Source organism: Syngnathus typhle, linkage group LG3, assembly GCF_033458585.1.
Source record: "Syngnathus typhle isolate RoL2023-S1 ecotype Sweden linkage group LG3, RoL_Styp_1.0, whole genome shotgun sequence".
Classification (NCBI taxonomy): domain Eukaryota; kingdom Metazoa; phylum Chordata; class Actinopteri; order Syngnathiformes; family Syngnathidae; genus Syngnathus; species Syngnathus typhle.
This window is the reverse complement of record NC_083740.1, coordinates 21,941,693-21,958,228: the sequence shown is the minus strand read 5'-3', so window position 1 is coordinate 21,958,228 and position 16,536 is coordinate 21,941,693. Positions and strand designations below refer to the sequence as shown.

At 44.1% G+C, this 16,536-nt stretch overlaps 1 protein-coding gene across 18 annotated transcripts in view; it reads right to left on the bottom strand.

The window, feature by feature from the left end:
- The window catches only part of LOC133151771 (uncharacterized), a 44,233-nt gene extending 28,420 nt beyond the window's left edge, over positions 1-15,813 (bottom strand). For 4 of the 18 annotated variants that reach the window (XM_061275067.1, XM_061275070.1, XM_061275060.1 and 1 more), the window contains exon 1: positions 15,643-15,813. The gene's annotated coding sequence lies outside the window, so the exon portion shown is untranslated. Of the gene's footprint in view, positions 1-11,595; positions 12,654-15,642 lie in introns of those variants that run through there. The other 14 variants (XM_061275069.1, XM_061275065.1, XM_061275071.1 and 11 more) reach the window with 8 other exon arrangements.
- Positions 15,814-16,536: the final 723 nt, after the last annotated feature.

Here is a 16,536-nt window from a genome sequence, read left to right as displayed (position 1 = left end):
AAGCGTCTCGAGAGGAGGAAGAAACCGTGGTTGATGCCTTTGTGCAGAGCAAAGACAAGACACTGATACGAAATCATGGACAGTCAGTCTATGTTGTCATGGTTTCTGTTCGCGTCTCTGTGTACTCACCCCTCCCCTCCTGTGTCTACTCATAATCAATGTAATCACAGTCACCTGCCTCTCGTTACCTGTCGTGAATTTAAGTCCTGTCTGCGTGTCACTTCCCTGTCGGATTGTTTTAGGTCTTTGTCTCTTTCTCTCTGTTAGTCTGTTTATGTTCGTCTGTCTGTTGCCCCTGTCGTTCTGCTTCCGCAAGTCATGTTATTTTGCCAGTTCCTGTTTGTCTGTTCCCCTCATCCTCACCTCCAAAACTCTTTTCCCTCAATAAACCCTGGTCCAAGCTGCAATTGGTCGCCATGCTCCATTCTCATGCGTGATATCCCCAATACTTTTATGCTTTATGAACCTTCCGATTCCCTTAATAACCATCCCCACACTGTTCTGTGCATGTATTGTACCTTTACAGCAGGCATGTCCAAAGTCCGGCCCGCGGGCCAAATCCAGTCTGATTTCATACGGCCTGCAGCTTCGGTCTTATAATGCATTATTTATGGCTCACCTGCACTGGGAGTGAAAAACTTGAAACTGTAATTCCACCTACTGTTTTTTCCATGTATAATGCGCCCCCATGTATAATACGCACCCTACAAATGGCATGTCGATGCTGGAAAAAAGCCTGTACCCATGTATAATACGCACCCAAATTTTCAATTTTCAGTCCCAATGATCGTCACACACGCATCTGGGTGTGGTGAAATTTGTCCTCTGCATTTGACCCATCCTCGTGTGATTTTGATCCATCCCCTGGGGGAGAGGGGAGCATTGAGCAGCAGCGGCGCCGCGCTCGGGAATCATTTGGTGATCTAACACCCCAATTCCAACCATTAATGCTGAGTGCCAAGCAGGGAGGCAATGGGTCCCATTTTTATAGTCTTTGGAATGGTCTTAACTAGGCTGGATGTATTTTTTTTGTTGGCGTTGATTTCTCCGACTGCCCGTAAGGGCACCACCGCGATCAGTTCGTTTAAAATGAAAAGAGGAAAGTGACGTGCGGACATGTGAAAAAGGCGGCTCTGTATGGGAGAGAAGTTGAAGAGGAATAGAAACATCCTTGGAAACCAAAACTTGCCCCTCGTCGTGACCTGGAGCCGCAACAAATGTTTCAGATTTGAAACAATACCATTGTGACCGCAAACGAGCAGGTGATCGAGCAAGCGTCTGATATGAGAGCATTGCGTTTGTACGGAGCGTGTTTGAAGTGAACAGCAGAGACGAAAGGAACAAGGCAAAGTGTTGTGAAATAAAATATTACCTGTAATACGCATTTTGTTATTTGCTGATTGTATTAAACTATCACATTCATTGTCAGTCAAGAAGAGGACTATTCGCATCGGATCTATAGTGCGCATGCGAAGTGATACTGCCTCCGTATGACGTCCAGTCCGCGATGGAGATTAAAAAACAAACAATATTTTGTCAGGCTTCGGATGAGGAAATGGAGCAGGGCGACCAAGTGCAGCTTGGACCAGGGTTTATTGGAACTTACAGACAGACTCGGTAACCCGACATAACTTGCAACCAAACCAACAACAGAAACTGAACGAGATGTGAGACAAAGGGACTGGGTGACATTAGCAATGAACCGACAGGGGAGTGACACGGAGACCGGACTTAAATACCAGACAGGAAATGAGAGGCAGGTGAGACTGATCACACTGATCATTGGAACACAGGCGGGGAGGGGCGAACACACAGGCACACGGACAGACACTATCACAATATGGACATGATTGGGGCGAGTCGTGACAGAACCCCCCCACAAGTGACGGCCCCTGACGCCCCCAAAAAGAGAAAAAAACCAAAACCGTCCAAGAAGGGGCGGGAGGGAACGGGGAGGCAGCCGCACTGCACACGCCTCCGAAGCTCGACTGGGTGACGGCCGCTGGATCCACGCCGCCTGGATTGGTGGCGGCCGCAGCATCCGCGCCGTCGGGACTGGGTCGGGAGTCGGCCGCTGGTCATGCGTAGCTGAAGGCGGCTTGGCTTGGTTTCTTGGCTTGGTTTCTTGGCGTGGCTTGGTTCCTTGGCGTGGCTTGGCTCCTTGGCGTGGCTTGGTTCCTTGGCTTGGTTCCTTGGCGTGGCCTGGTTTCTTGGCGTGGCCTGGTTTCTTGGCGTGGCTTGGTTGCTTGCCGTGGCTTGGTTGCTTGCCGTGGCTTGGTTGCTTGCCGTGGCTTGGTTGCTTGCCGTGGCTTGGTTGCTTGCCGTGGCTTGGTTGCTTGCCGTGGCTTGGTTGCTTGCCGTGGCTTGGTTGCTTGCCGTGGCTTGGTTGCTTGCCGTGGCTTGGTTGCTTGCCGTGGCTTGGTTGCTTGCCGTGGCTTGGTTGCTTGCCGTGGCTTGGTTGCTTGCCGTGGCCTTGGTTGCTTGCCGTGGCCTTGGTTTCGCTTGGCTTGGCTTTGGTTTCGCTTGGCTTGGCTTTGGCTTCACTTGGCTTTGGCTTCACTTGGCTTTGGCTTCACTTGGCTTTGGCTTCACTTGGCTTTGGCTTCACTTGGCTTTGGCTTCACTTGGCTTTGGCTTCACTTGGCTTTGGCTTCACTTGGCTTTGGCTTCACTTGGCTTTGGCTTCACTTGGCTTTGGCTTCACTTGGCTTTGGCTTCACTTGGCTTTGGCTTTTTGGCTTGGCTTGGACAATGGAAGCTGGTGGTGGAGGGGGGTCCAAGCGCTGGTCGCTGTGTTGGTCGGTTCATTCTGTCATGCTTCGGATGAGGAAATGGAGCAGGGTGACCAAGTGCAGCTTGGACCAGGGTTTATTGGAATTTACAGACAGACTCGGTTACCCGACATAACTTGCAACCAAACCAACAACAGAAACTGACCGAGATGTGAGACAAAGGGACCGGGTGACATTAGCAATGAACCGACAGGGGAGTGACACGTGAACCGGACTGAAATACCAGACAGGAAATGAGAGGCAGGTGAGACTGATCACACTGATCATTGGAACACAGGAGGGGAGGGGCGAGCACACAGGCACACGGACAGACACTATCACAATATGGACATGATTGGGGCGAGTCGTGACATATTTGACAATAACACAGGTTTCTGTTCCTGTCTTTGGTAATGTCACCCTGTCTTTTTGTTCCACGTCTTTGTCGGTCAGTCCTGTTGTTGGTTTTGTTAGAGAGTTATGTTCGTTTACCAAGTCTGTGTTTTGAGTTCCTCCAATGAACCCTGGTCCAAGCTGCACTTGGTCGCCCTGCTCCTTTCCACACTACATCTGTGACAAGATTTTCTTCAAAAATTGTTGTACCATGATTTTCTTACAAAACAAAAAAAATATATATTTTTTTTTAAATTGTACCCATGTATAATGCGCACCCCAGATTTTAGGACAATAAATTAGTTAAATTTTGCGCATTATACATGGAAAAAACGGTATTTCCAAAAGGTGGCAGTACTATCCCCTCTGCTCATTTCTGCCATGGCGACTGCAAAGAAAACTAGGAAATTTGACGTTGAAGGCCGTCACTTTCAAGAGAAATGGGAATTACAATACTTCTTCACTGAAAATCAAGGCAATTGTGTTTGTATAATTTCTAAAGAGACGGTTGCCTTGTTTAGGGATTTCAAACTAAAGACACACTATCAGACTAAACATGCTAACACATACGACATGCGTTCAACACAATCGCTCCTGACATCCTCCAACAGAAGCTCATCCAGCTCGCGGTCCCTGACTCCACTTGTCAGTGGATCACCAGCTTCCTGACCAACAGGAGACAGCGTGTGAGGCTGGGGAGATTCACATCTGACACCCGGACCACCATACTGGCGCCCTCAGGGGTGCGTCCTTTCTCCACTGCTCTTCTCTCTCTACACCAACGATTTCTCCTCAGGTGACTTTCCTGTGAAGCTCCTGAAGTGTGCAGACGACACCACTCTCGTCGGACTGATCCAGGACGGTGATGAGACTGTGTACAGACAGGAGGTGGAGCGGCTGGTCCACTGGTGCAACCAAAACCACCTGGAGCTGAACCCACTCAAGACCGTGGAGATGACAGTGGACTTCAGGCGAGACCGTTCACCACTTTCACCCCTCACTATCCGCAGTAATACTATTCTCTCCACAGACACCTTCAAGTTTTTGGGAGCCACAATCTCTCGGGACCTGAAATGGACTGGCCACATAGACTCTGTCGGAAAGAAGGCCCAGCAGAGGCTGTACATCCTGAGACAGCTCAAGAGGTTCAACCTGCCGCGGGAGCTGCTGAAGACCCTACACTGCCATCATCCAGTCTGTCCTCTGCACCTCCAGCACCAAACAAGACAAGCACAGACTGCAACGGACAATCAGGACTGCAGAAAAGATAATTGGAATCAACCTCCTATCTATCCAATACTTTTACCTGTCCAGGACCAGGAAACGTGCTAGTAACATCTCTACAAGCCCTTCTCACCCAGGTTGCAGTCTGTTTGAACTACTCCCCTCCGGACGGTATTATAGAGCTCTGTACGCCAAAACCAGCAGACACAGAGACAGCTTCTTCCCCAGGCTGTTGCTCTGATGATCTCACACCACTCTTAGTGTCTCAGAATCATTGCTGTGCAATAACATCCTTCTCTCCACACCTTTTTTGAATTGTCTACACTGTTTGTACTATGTGTCCTCTCTGCATCCATTGCAGCCTGGTCATCCTGGAAGAGGGACCCTCCCATCTGTGGTCTCTTCTCAAGGTTTCTCATTTCCCCTAGCTGGAGTTTTGAGTTTTTCCTTGCCCTCATGGGAGTTTAAGATCAGGGGATGTTTGAGAATATTTGTCATTTTTCACATGTCCTGAGCGTTGTTAGTCCCCTAAATGTTGAACAGAGGCTGTGATATACCGATGTCAAATTCCTTGTTTGGCACGCGCAAACATGGCGAATAAAAACTCTTGAATCTTGGGAGTGACCGCGCTGATAAAGTGAAGCAGCTCCAAGCCGAACTGGCATCACAGCAGCGATTCTTCACACGAGGCTGTGAGTCAAAAGTAAATCATCATTATCATCATCATCATCGTTTCCAGGCGCCGCTGGGTTGGACTGGATTCTCAATATGGCTTTCTTCGTCCGGGGACGGTCCATGGCCATCTCGTGGTTGAGAGTCCTATCCTGAGAAAAGTTTTGGAGATTAACTTTTAACAGCCGGCTGCCCTTCCTGACACCAACCCAAGGGGAAATTGATTTTCTGTAGGGGTTGACTCCCTTAGCCCATTCCTGTCCCGAGGAGCCCACTGGGCAGTGGTACTATTTAACCCATAGTTGGGGGCTGGTTCGCGGGCACTAGGGCGTGTCCACACACCGGTGGGCCTGCGTGCCACACGTCTAGGGGCCAAACTTCCCTTGTAGTTTAGCCGGGTTGTACCCAGTTACCATGTGTCGCCGCGTGGAGGCACTAGATAGAGCTTGCTGTTAGAGAGGCTATGTACTGGCAGGGAGAGACTTACGCACTCGGCTCTCCCGTTCGCAAACTGCTAGCCAGCGGTGAGGGTTGACAGTGAGAAGTGACATGCACTAGGCACTCCACCAACACACTAGACGAGACATGGGCAAACTACGGCCCGCGGGCCACATCCGGCCTACGGGGCCGTTTAATCCGGCCCGCCAAACCTGAATAAATTGTATTATTATTATTTTTGGGTCATTTTCCCTGCAATTACTATGTTTCCCCAGTAGATGGGGAAGCGCCCGCCCGCGCATTTACTCCCGGGAGCCGTGTCAGAAAGCTCGGTGCACACTCACAAGTGCGTGTGCGTACTCAGTAGTACGTAGTAATTTCATCTATCAGTGCCGAATTTCGAGTGTAGGCTGTGACGTCAATATTCTCGTAATTCGCGCGCTGAGTTTTCAGTTACAGTTTTACGCTAATGCCACCCACAAACCTTCCCCTGGAATCCTTCCATTGAAATGAGTGGCCCGAAGAAAAGAAAGGTGGACACTGAGTGCCGAATGGTAAAAAAGAGTGGACAATTTGGCTCGACCTACGTGTGTGAGAAGACGTTCTGCCACATGAACGTCAACAAAGCCCGTCCCAGATCTATGTTAACGGACCGACACCTCGGCTCTATCTTAAGAATTACCACAACAAATTTTACTTTAGACTATGGTGCACTAGCAAAAAAGGGAAACCCACAATACTATTGATTTCTTTATTACTTTATTAAGACGTATTCTTTCACTAATTCTTCAAGATGATGTCTTTGTCAGAATGTTTCCCGTTGGATGTGATTTCGCCTCATTACGTAAACATATTTCATAAATCTGACCTCCAGGCGCTGAAGTGATGGAAAATGTTATTCATCATAACAGTGTCGTATTTAATAAGAATCACTGATAGTAGTTTTTTGGTGAAATATTTTTTTAATGATGTTAATAAATGCATTTGTTTTCAAAAAGCTTTTTTTAATATCCATGCTTTGGTATCTACTAAAAGTAAAAACCTTTTATGCAATGACCTTTACATGTCATTTATTTTTATTTCAAAATGTTTTTATTAGTTTTCTCACAGAAATGACAACAGCATATGCTCTGGAACAATTCGCATGGGAACAGACATTGCATTGCATACAGCCTACTAAACAAACATTTCACCCATACAAAACACCTCATTGTTACCTAATTAATAATAAAAAAAAAAAAAAAAAAATAATAATAATAATAAAAAAATAATAATAATAAACAAAATTAAATTTGGAAAAAAAAAAAAAAAAAAAAAAAAAAAAAAAAAGGGAAGGGCAAGGGGGGGGGGGGGTGAGAGTGGGCTATTACTCCAATAAGTTTGCATCAAACTCATCCTCATAATAATCCAGGAAAGGTTGCCATACAATTCTAAAATTCTCCTTCTGAATTGTGGTTCTAACTTTTTCCAACTGGAGGAAGGACATGGTCTCACTCACCCAGCGAGAGTGCCTAGGGGGCAATGGAGATTTCCAACACATAAGAACCAAACGTCGAGCGAGTAATGAGGAAAACGCCATCATCTGAGACTGAGCCTTCGAGACTCCTTTTGTCTGTACAACCCCAAATACTGCCGTGACTGGATCTGGGTCAATTCTTCTCTTACAGATGTAGGAGAATGTATCAAAAATTCTAGACCAAAATATATGTAATTTTGGGCATGTCCAGAACATATGCCCTAAGGTTGCCTCAGCTTGCTTACAGCGGGTACAAGTAGGGTCCACGCTTGGAATCATTTTAGCCAATTTGGTCCGTGAATAATGTAATCGATTAAATACTTTAAACTGTATTAGCCTATGTCTGACACAAATGGATGTACTGTATATCTTACTGATAGCCTTTCGCCAAATTTCATCAGAAATGTTCAAACTCAAATCTCCTTCCCACTGGGTCTTCAAATGGTGAAGTGGCGGGCAGTTAATATTACAAATCATTCTATACAGTCGGGACACACCACCCGATTGTTGCAAATTTAGTGTCAAACAGTCATCCAGGGGACTGGAATCCGGTTGTAGGGGGAATGATGAAAACTGAACTCGAACAAAATCTCGAACTTGGAGATATCGAAAAAATTGAGTACCAGATAAATTAAATTTCGTAATTAATTGTTCCCAAGTTGCAAAACTACCCCCTACATACAAATTTCCCACGCATTTCACCCCATGTCTGGCCCAGGACAAAAAAACAGTGTCAATCAGTGATGGTTTAAAAGCAGCGTTTTTAATCAGAGGCATAGATAGCAAGGGTTGTGTATATCGAAAGTGCTTACGAAACTGGGTCCAAATGCGAAGGCCCGATCTGATGATTAAATTGGTTGAATGCTCACCCACTGGTAGCGGGAGAGGGGCACACAGTAGCGATGCCAGAGATACTGGAGAACAATCATGCTGTTCCATTAATAACCAAGATGGCCCATCTTCATCCGGATTCAAATTATACCAAAAAGCCATTTTAAAAATATTAGCAGCCCAGTAGTAGTACAAAAAATTAGGTAGCCCCAGTCCACCGTCTTCTTTACGTCTCTCAAGGACTGATTTCCGAACACGAGGTATCGATTTATTCCAAATAAAGCGGCTGATGTACCCATCGAGCTCCTTAAAAAATGATTTTGGCAGAAAAATGGGAATTGTTTGGAACAAGTACAAGATCCTCGGCAGAATCACCATTTTAACCGAATTAATACGGCCTGCCAAATTTATAGGAAGCGAAGACCAGCGCAACAAATCCTCCTTGATTTGATACAAAAGCTTTTTGAAATTAGCTCCGAATAAACCTGTATGACTACTAGTGACTTTCACCCCCAAATATGTCATAGATCCTACTGCGGTCGTGAAGGGGTAAGAGTCATAGACATGATTTTTCGCTATATTATTAATAGGAAATAAGATACTTTTAGTAGGATTGATCCGATACCCCGATGACATACCAAAATGTTCCATTATTTCTAAACATTTCGGGATTGAGGTATCCGGATCTGACACAAACAGCAACAAATCATCCGCATACAACGAAACCTTATGAACTAAGCCTCCTCTCAAGATTCCCCGTACATCCGCACAATGTCTCAGGGCAATAGCAAGTGGTTCTATGGCCAGATCAAAAAGGAGGGGGGATAGAGGGCACCCCTGTCTTGTCCCCCGTTGAAGGGTAAAGTAAGACGAGATAAAATTATTTGTCCTCACCCTTGCTTGAGGTGAAGCATACAGTATCTCTATCCAAGAAACAAAAGTTGGACCAAATCCAAATTTGGTCAAAGTTTTAAAGAGATGTTTATGTTCAATTGAATCGAATGCTTTGTGCGCATCTAATGATATAACTATTTCTGGGGAGTTTCCAGTGGACGTGGAGTAGATTACGTTAAAAAGCCGCCTAATGTTGTGAAATGGTTGACGGCCCTTCAGAAACCCCGTTTGGTCCGGATGTATGATCTTTGGCACTATGGACTCCAACCTTGATGACATAATTTTAGCAAGGATCTTATAATCACTTGTAAGCAAACTTATTGGACGATAAGAATCACATTTGGTTGGGTCCTTGCCCTTTTTAAGAAGAACTGAAATGGTGGCCTGGGTCATGGAAGTTGGAAGCTTTTTCTGTTTTAGGACTTCGCTATAGACTATACATAATAAAGGAGTTAATTTATTAGCAAAAGCCTTATAGAATTCAATTGGGTAACCATCCGGGCCGGGTGCCTTCGAATTCTTCATGGATTTGATAGCTTCCCCTATCTCGGCTTCAGATATGGGCAGTTCCAAAAAATCCCTGTCCTCTTCAGCCACCGTGGGAAAAGCTATATTATCCAGAAAGCTGTTAGAACGAGAATAGTCTGCTGTATAGAGAGACGAATAAAAGTATTTGAACTGGTCGTTGATGTCTTTGGGATTAGATTTAATTTCTCCGTCTAGTGCCTGGATTCCCTCAATAAAATTAGTTGCCGAGCGCTGGCGCAGTTGGTGAGACAGAAGCCTGCCAGCCCGTTCTCCATGTTCATAACAATTTTGCCTGGACTTCAAGAATTTTTCACTGGCCTCCTTAGAGGTCAGAAGATCAAATTCTGTTTGTAACGCTATTCTTTGTTTACGTAAATCGGCTGTTGGTGAAGAAGAATGCTGCAGATCTACATTTCTTATTAATTTGATCAACTTATCAAATCTTTCCCTACGGGTTTTATTGAGACGGGCATTGTATTCAATTATCTGGCCCCTAATGTAAACCTTAAAGGTCTCCCATAATATAAAAACATTCGTGCCCGGTAAATTATTCGTCTCCAAAAAGAAATCAACCTGTGATGAAATAAATTCCACAAAATTCTCATCCGACAATAAATATGTGTTAAATCGCCAATCATACTGTAAGGGCAGTGTACTTTGAAGGCAAAGTTCTAAGGTTACTGGGGCGTGGTCCGAGATTACAATACTATCATAATCAATTGATTTAATTAGTGGGAGTAATTTTTGATCTATTAAAAAAAGGTCAATTCTTGAATACGTCTGGTGAACTGCAGAAAAAAATGAAAACGTTCTGGAGGTTGGATTTTTAAATCTCCATGGATCGACAGCTCCCAGAGATTGGCAAAAGTTCTTAATAATAGATGCAGATTTAGAAGGGGGGCCACTTGAAACCCTAGATCGGTCAAGTGAGGGCTCAAGAACCGTATTTAGATCCCCGCCCAGTACAAGATGGTGTGTCCCAAGATCCGGAATGCGCCCAAACAAATCTTTAAAGAATTTAGTGTCATCCCAATTGGGGGCATAAACACTAATAAGCACTACTGGAATACCACAAAGCTTGCCCTGCACAATAACAAACCTCCCTTCTTTATCATCTATAGCCCTATAGAGAGTAAATTGCACATTTTTACCAATTAAAATGGCTGTACCGCGTAATTTGGAATTTAAGCCAGAATGATAAACCTGAGATATCGGTCCCCTCTTCAATTTATGGATATCGTTAATACGAAGGTGTGTTTCCTGTAGAAAGATTACCTCCGCTTTTAATTTATTCAGATGAGAAAACACCTTACTCCTCTTCACTGGGTGGTTGAGACCCCTCACATTCCAGGTTACAAATTTTGTTAATCGTCCTTTCACATCACCGGAAGAACTCAACATAAATTGAAGAAAAAATAATGGAGGATGGATGTAAAAAAAGGTTGCTCCACATCTCTAGCCCTTGGATAGGAAAAGGAAAGAAAGGGGAAAAGCAAAAAAAACAACAGAAAGAAAACAGAGAAAAGAGAGGAAAAAAAAAAGAAAAACCACAAAAAACAACAATACCAACACCCAAAAGGGTTTCACACCCAACACAAAACCTTTGTTGCCGGTCCCTCCCCAAATGAGAGACTGCACCCAGCCCACCTCCCACGCCACTATGAAGCATCTGAATTGTTAAGGCTACTCCAGACACTTGTCACAAGTGGCTGCGACCCCACATGAACCTAAGATTACACATTTAACCAAATATCTATACTATGAAACACCAACAAGACCCACCTACATACATATTCCCTCGTTAAGCCCATGGAAAACAAACATATTGAAGTATAATAACTCAGCAAAACAACAGATCGAGAAATACCAACGATGGTACTGTAAACAAGCAGGTAGATTTAAACAAAAATGATTCAAGGCGAGAAATGAATTGAGACATGTGTGTGTGAAATATAAACAAGTAAGCAAAATTGCTTGCATGGAAAAAAAAATATATATACATATATATATATACACACACACACGTACACATACATACACACATACATATATACATATATATACATATACACATATATATATGCACATACATATATACATACACACATATACACATATATACACACACACATATACATACATACATATATACATACACACACACACATATATACATATAAATAATCGACATAACTCAATAATAATAACCCCTAAATAAGTAAGCCTTAACATTAACCACAGTAATTAAGTTTACACATACACAATAGAACTGGCATCAGTCAGTATAAATCACGAGTTATGAGAGAGATGTAGTAAGAACCCACTTACCAACCCAAATAGCTGTCCATGAAAACGTCTCATCCCAAATATGTAATTTTTAATGTCTCAAGAGTCCCCAAGTCATGCCGACATCAGACCTTTGGCAAACGCAATTGCCCTCACTGGGTCGGAGAACACTAGCTGCACGCCATCCGTGGTCGTTACCTTCAATCTCGCAGGGAACAAAAGTCCATATTTCACTCCCTCGCACTGTCTTAGTATCTGTCTCGCCGGGCCGAACTCCGCTCTCTGTCTTGCAACTCGCTGCGTGAAGTCCGGGAAGATTCGTATGACGTCCCCATCTTTAGAGACGAGCTTCTGGGAAGCAGCTTTCTTCAGAATGGCCTCCTTTTCCTGAGAGTAATGGAACTTCACTACGAAGGCTCTCGGTGGCTGATCTTGTCCCGGTTTGCCAGATTGTGGATTGGTGCGGTGGGCCCGGTCAATTACCGGTGTGGTTTCCATTTGCAGTAGTTGCTGCAGAAGTTCCGCAACAAAAGTGCTCACCCTTACACCATATTCACGACCCTCTCTGACACCGAACACTCGCAAATTGTCTCTCCTCGACCTTGCTTCTAAGTCCTCTGTTTTCACCGTCATGTCTGACATTACTTTCCGTAAATCGGACACTTGTTGTTCCAACTCGGTGATTCTGTCTGATTGACCATTGGCACCCTCCTCCAAGCTAGCCATACGTTCCTCCAAGACGCCAACTCTGTTGCTAGCATGGTCGATAGCCGCCTTCAGTTCGTCTCCAAGGCTGCTTATTTGTTTGGACAGCTCCTTCTTCTGCATTTCCGCCTTCTCGTCGATCTTGGTCAGCAATTCAGCCCTCAAAGCGCCAATCGCCTGTAGGACAGCGGACTCTCCCGAGGCTAGGCTACATGTCATTTATATTACTTCACACAAACACTACATCCATCTGCTCCTGGTTCGGCCCCCCAGTCAAAATTTAGAACCCAATTCGGCCCGCAAGTCAAGAAGTTTCCCCACTCCTGCACTAGACGCTTCATAACAACCCGACTTGGTCTTATGAAGTCAGACACACCGAGTCAAAAGTAAATCAAAAGTAAATATTACTTAATATTAACTATTACGAAGTGGCCATGTTAATACTGTTGATGTTATGAACCTGTAGACGTGACACAAACTATTACATTCTGAAAGATATTATAAATGACAAGAGCAAAATGCACTTGTTTTAATAATAACAGACAACTTTGCATTACTTATAACTCCTGTTTAAAATGTTTATGAGGCAAAAATAATTTTAAACTCATGTATATTTAAGGTATTTCATACAGTCTGTTCAATGTTATTTGACTCTTCAGATATGAATGAAAAGCAGAATTTGTGTTTTTAGAGTTGTTCACATCTGCCTGAGTGGCTTATATTTGGTTATTTTGTCATTTAAAAAATAAAGACAATTGGGACAATGAAATTTGTTTTATAACCATGTGTATTTGCATGAAATGGTTGTAGTTAAAAATGTCCGAAAAAAACATTGGCCCCTGGGCCCCTTCACTTTATCAAATCTGGCCCTCCTTGCAAAAAGTTTCGACACCCCTGCTTTACAGTAAATAAAAGAACAAATGCGTGATATTGTCAAGTGTCCAGACTCCTTCTGCTGTCGTGCACGGCTGTGTCACATCTCCGCTCTCACCCTACTGGTCGGCTGACGCTCCCTCTGCGCTGGACCTCGGTGGAGTGCGTCGCCAACACGGAACTGCGCGTGCTAATAGGCGCTAATCGCCACTACCTGTCCCGTGTTACCCACTGATAAAGGCATGTATATAGACGCCGTTCGTTTGGCCATCACAGTTCTTTGAATGAACTGAACCTTTAGAATCAGTTCATTTAAATGAATCATTTGTTCACTGAATCATGTAAGCAAGAAAGCAGGCCTCCAACAGCATTGTCACAGGGACGGCTCAGATGGCGCCACACTGAAGTGGTCAGGAAGTTGGAAATGAGAAGAACCCCTGCTAACTCCTCAGCAGGCAGCCAAACACCTAGCATCTCCTTCGCACGACCAGGGGAGTCCCAGCAAATGCCACAAGGCAGTCAGGCAAAATCTTTGCTAACACCTGGAAAGGCATGGGAGATACGCGTCGACCTAGACAGGCAACTCAGCTTCCTAAGTGAGATTGTGCAGTCAACCCCAATGCCAGACATCGTGATGTGGTCCGCGACTGCCAAATATGTCTTCACCATAGAGTTGACTGTTCCTTAAGAAGAAGAAATACCATCAGCACATGAGCTCAAGCGGCTGAAGTACACCAAGCTGGCAGCGGAGTGCAGAGAAGCAGGATGGGCAGCATCCATACACCCAGTGGAAGTCGGGTGCAGCGGCTTCATCGGCAGGTCAACAATCCAGCTTCTTCGCATGGTTGGAACAACAGGGGTGAGGCTGCAATGAGCAATGAAGGAACTAGCAGAAGGCATAGAAAGCAGGCTACTGGTTGTGGCTAAGGAGGAAGGATAGGAAATGGGGTCAGGCAGCCTAGTAGGGTCAGATGCGGGGAGTGGTAGGGAGACGTCTCAAAGAAACCACTTGCATCCCCACCTGGAGATGTACTGTCGAGGGGGTGAAACATCAATGAAAAGTGGTACCAGCTGATGACCCTGCATCTGATGCAAAGTGCACTGGAGGAGGTGTGACAGGCAAATGCCAAGCAGGAAATACGTTAGGTCCAGTGACCTGCGGTGAAGTTCATAACTGGGCACTGACATCCCCCCCCCCTCCCCCGATCAAATTTGTCCGACACCTAACCGTGTCACAAAAAAGGTTGGGGAACGCTGCTCTAGAGTAGCTTATTCATTATTTAATTTGAACTATTTTAATTAAAATCCCATATCAGCAGTCTTCACACATAAAAACACTCAATAAAGCACATGGAATCAAAAACGTGTTTTTGATCGTGCGTACCACTCCGTTTGAAAAGACATGCTCCCAAGTCCTGTTGTCGTAATCAAACGTTTTAACTCCGGAGTTGGTCTTCCTTTACTGATGACCTCCATGCTTCGACCGAAAATCCATAGTTGAAAATCTTTCGTTTGTTGCATATGTGATCCTCCATTGTAAAATGAAATGTAAAAACAAAAATGTAAAACGAAATAAATGGACGACTGCTCCTCAGTTGTTCACTGTAAATTTGAACTGGAGATCACTTATTCTACAGGTGGGCGCATGAAGCATCACTCGCGCTCCCTGCTATTAGGCTGCAGAACTTTTTTTCATTGCCTCCGTTGGGTTTCTTTTCAAAGCCGTTTTGTTCATCTAATGAAACACGACGTTACAGACAAATGACAAAAAACACTAGATAATATATACATCATCTTAACTACGGAAATTAGTTAATATAGCCACACTTAAACAGCGACATAGAGACAGACAGCAGTTTAGTTTGTCAGCATAGGCAGCCGAGTGATTACGGAATCCTCAGAGGAGGTAAGGCAGGAAGTTGGCTCCTCCGAGCGACTCGTCTTCGCTTTTAACATAACTATAAAAATGTAGCAATTTTGGGTCAAAATGATACAAAACTCCTGAAATTAAAAGAAAAATGACTTTATAATAAAAACAATTGAATTTGATTTTTCCCCTTTTCATGATGGCAGGGGAGGCACAGCTTAGGTCCTAACCTGTACATAGTACTAACGTGTTATTTAAAATCTTTTGTAATACATTTTCCCAAAGAGCAAAATAATCTCACCGCTCCTGCAGTCACACATCCTTCATGTAACAAAGTTGGAGGGTGCAAAAACCAGAGATGGGACCAAGTCACATGTGCAAGTCTCAAGTCTTAACCTTCAAGTCTCAAGTAAGTCCCAAGAAAAAATTTTCTTGGGCAAGTCAAGTCAAGTCCTTAAATAGGTCAAGTCCAAGTCAAGTCCTTAAATAGGTCAAGTCAAGTCCAAGTCAAGTTAACTGTAGTTTTTACTTATTAAATTGCTCCATATTAAATCATATTTACTCAATTCAGTTTCATTATCATATTCATTGCATTAAAGCTATGTATATATACACACCTATTTAGATAAATGAAAAGCACTTACTTGGCAGAATGGCTCTTCAAATGACGGACAAAGTTTGAAGTTGTCGTCTGGCTGTCCGAAATGTTTTTGTTGCATATCTCGCACTGTGTTGTCCGTCTTTTGCCGTCATAAATGTAATTGCGATAGGCGAAGGTGTACCACTCGCCGTACCGCTCCCGCTGACATGTTTGCGCGCGTCTGATATGATTGGCGTGACTCTCCAATAAACACGTTTGGTAGGTAGAGAGGGCGCGACTGATTGATTGACAGGGTAGTGATCCAATCATGACAACGCCATTCTCAGCCTGCGCTCCTACCGTGTTATCGATATTATTTTTTTAAATGTATTATTAATTTTATATTCAAACTGAAAACATAAACTAAATAACACTGAAGTCATCGTGTCTCAAGTCCAGTCAAGTCACAAGTCTTTAGCTTCCAAGTCCAAGTCGAATCTCAAGTTTTTTTTATTTTTTGTCAAATCACAAGTCATCAAAACAGCGACTCGAGTCGACTCGAGTCCAAGTCACAGTGACTCGAGTCCCCATCTCTGGCAAAAACATCCCTTCATGTACTGGCAAGAGACTGTCAGTCAGCCACTGTCTCTTGTATTTTCATGCGCTTCCAAGTCCCAAGTTCTTGGATGGACACCACATCAGCCGTTAGCTCGGAGAACGTGAGCACGAAAGGAGTGGCACCAACTTCAAGGCACATTACCACGTAATTATGCATTGAATGAGGGCAAATGAACTGAGAAATGAAATGAATCACTTCAGGAAGTGATCCGTTTGCTCACGTTCACTGAAAAGATTTGTTCTTTTTGAATGAATCGTTCACGAACGAAACAACACTAGCTTGCCAGTCAGTCTTTGTCATTTTGTCTGCTTAGACCAGGGGTGTCAAAGTCAAATGGAC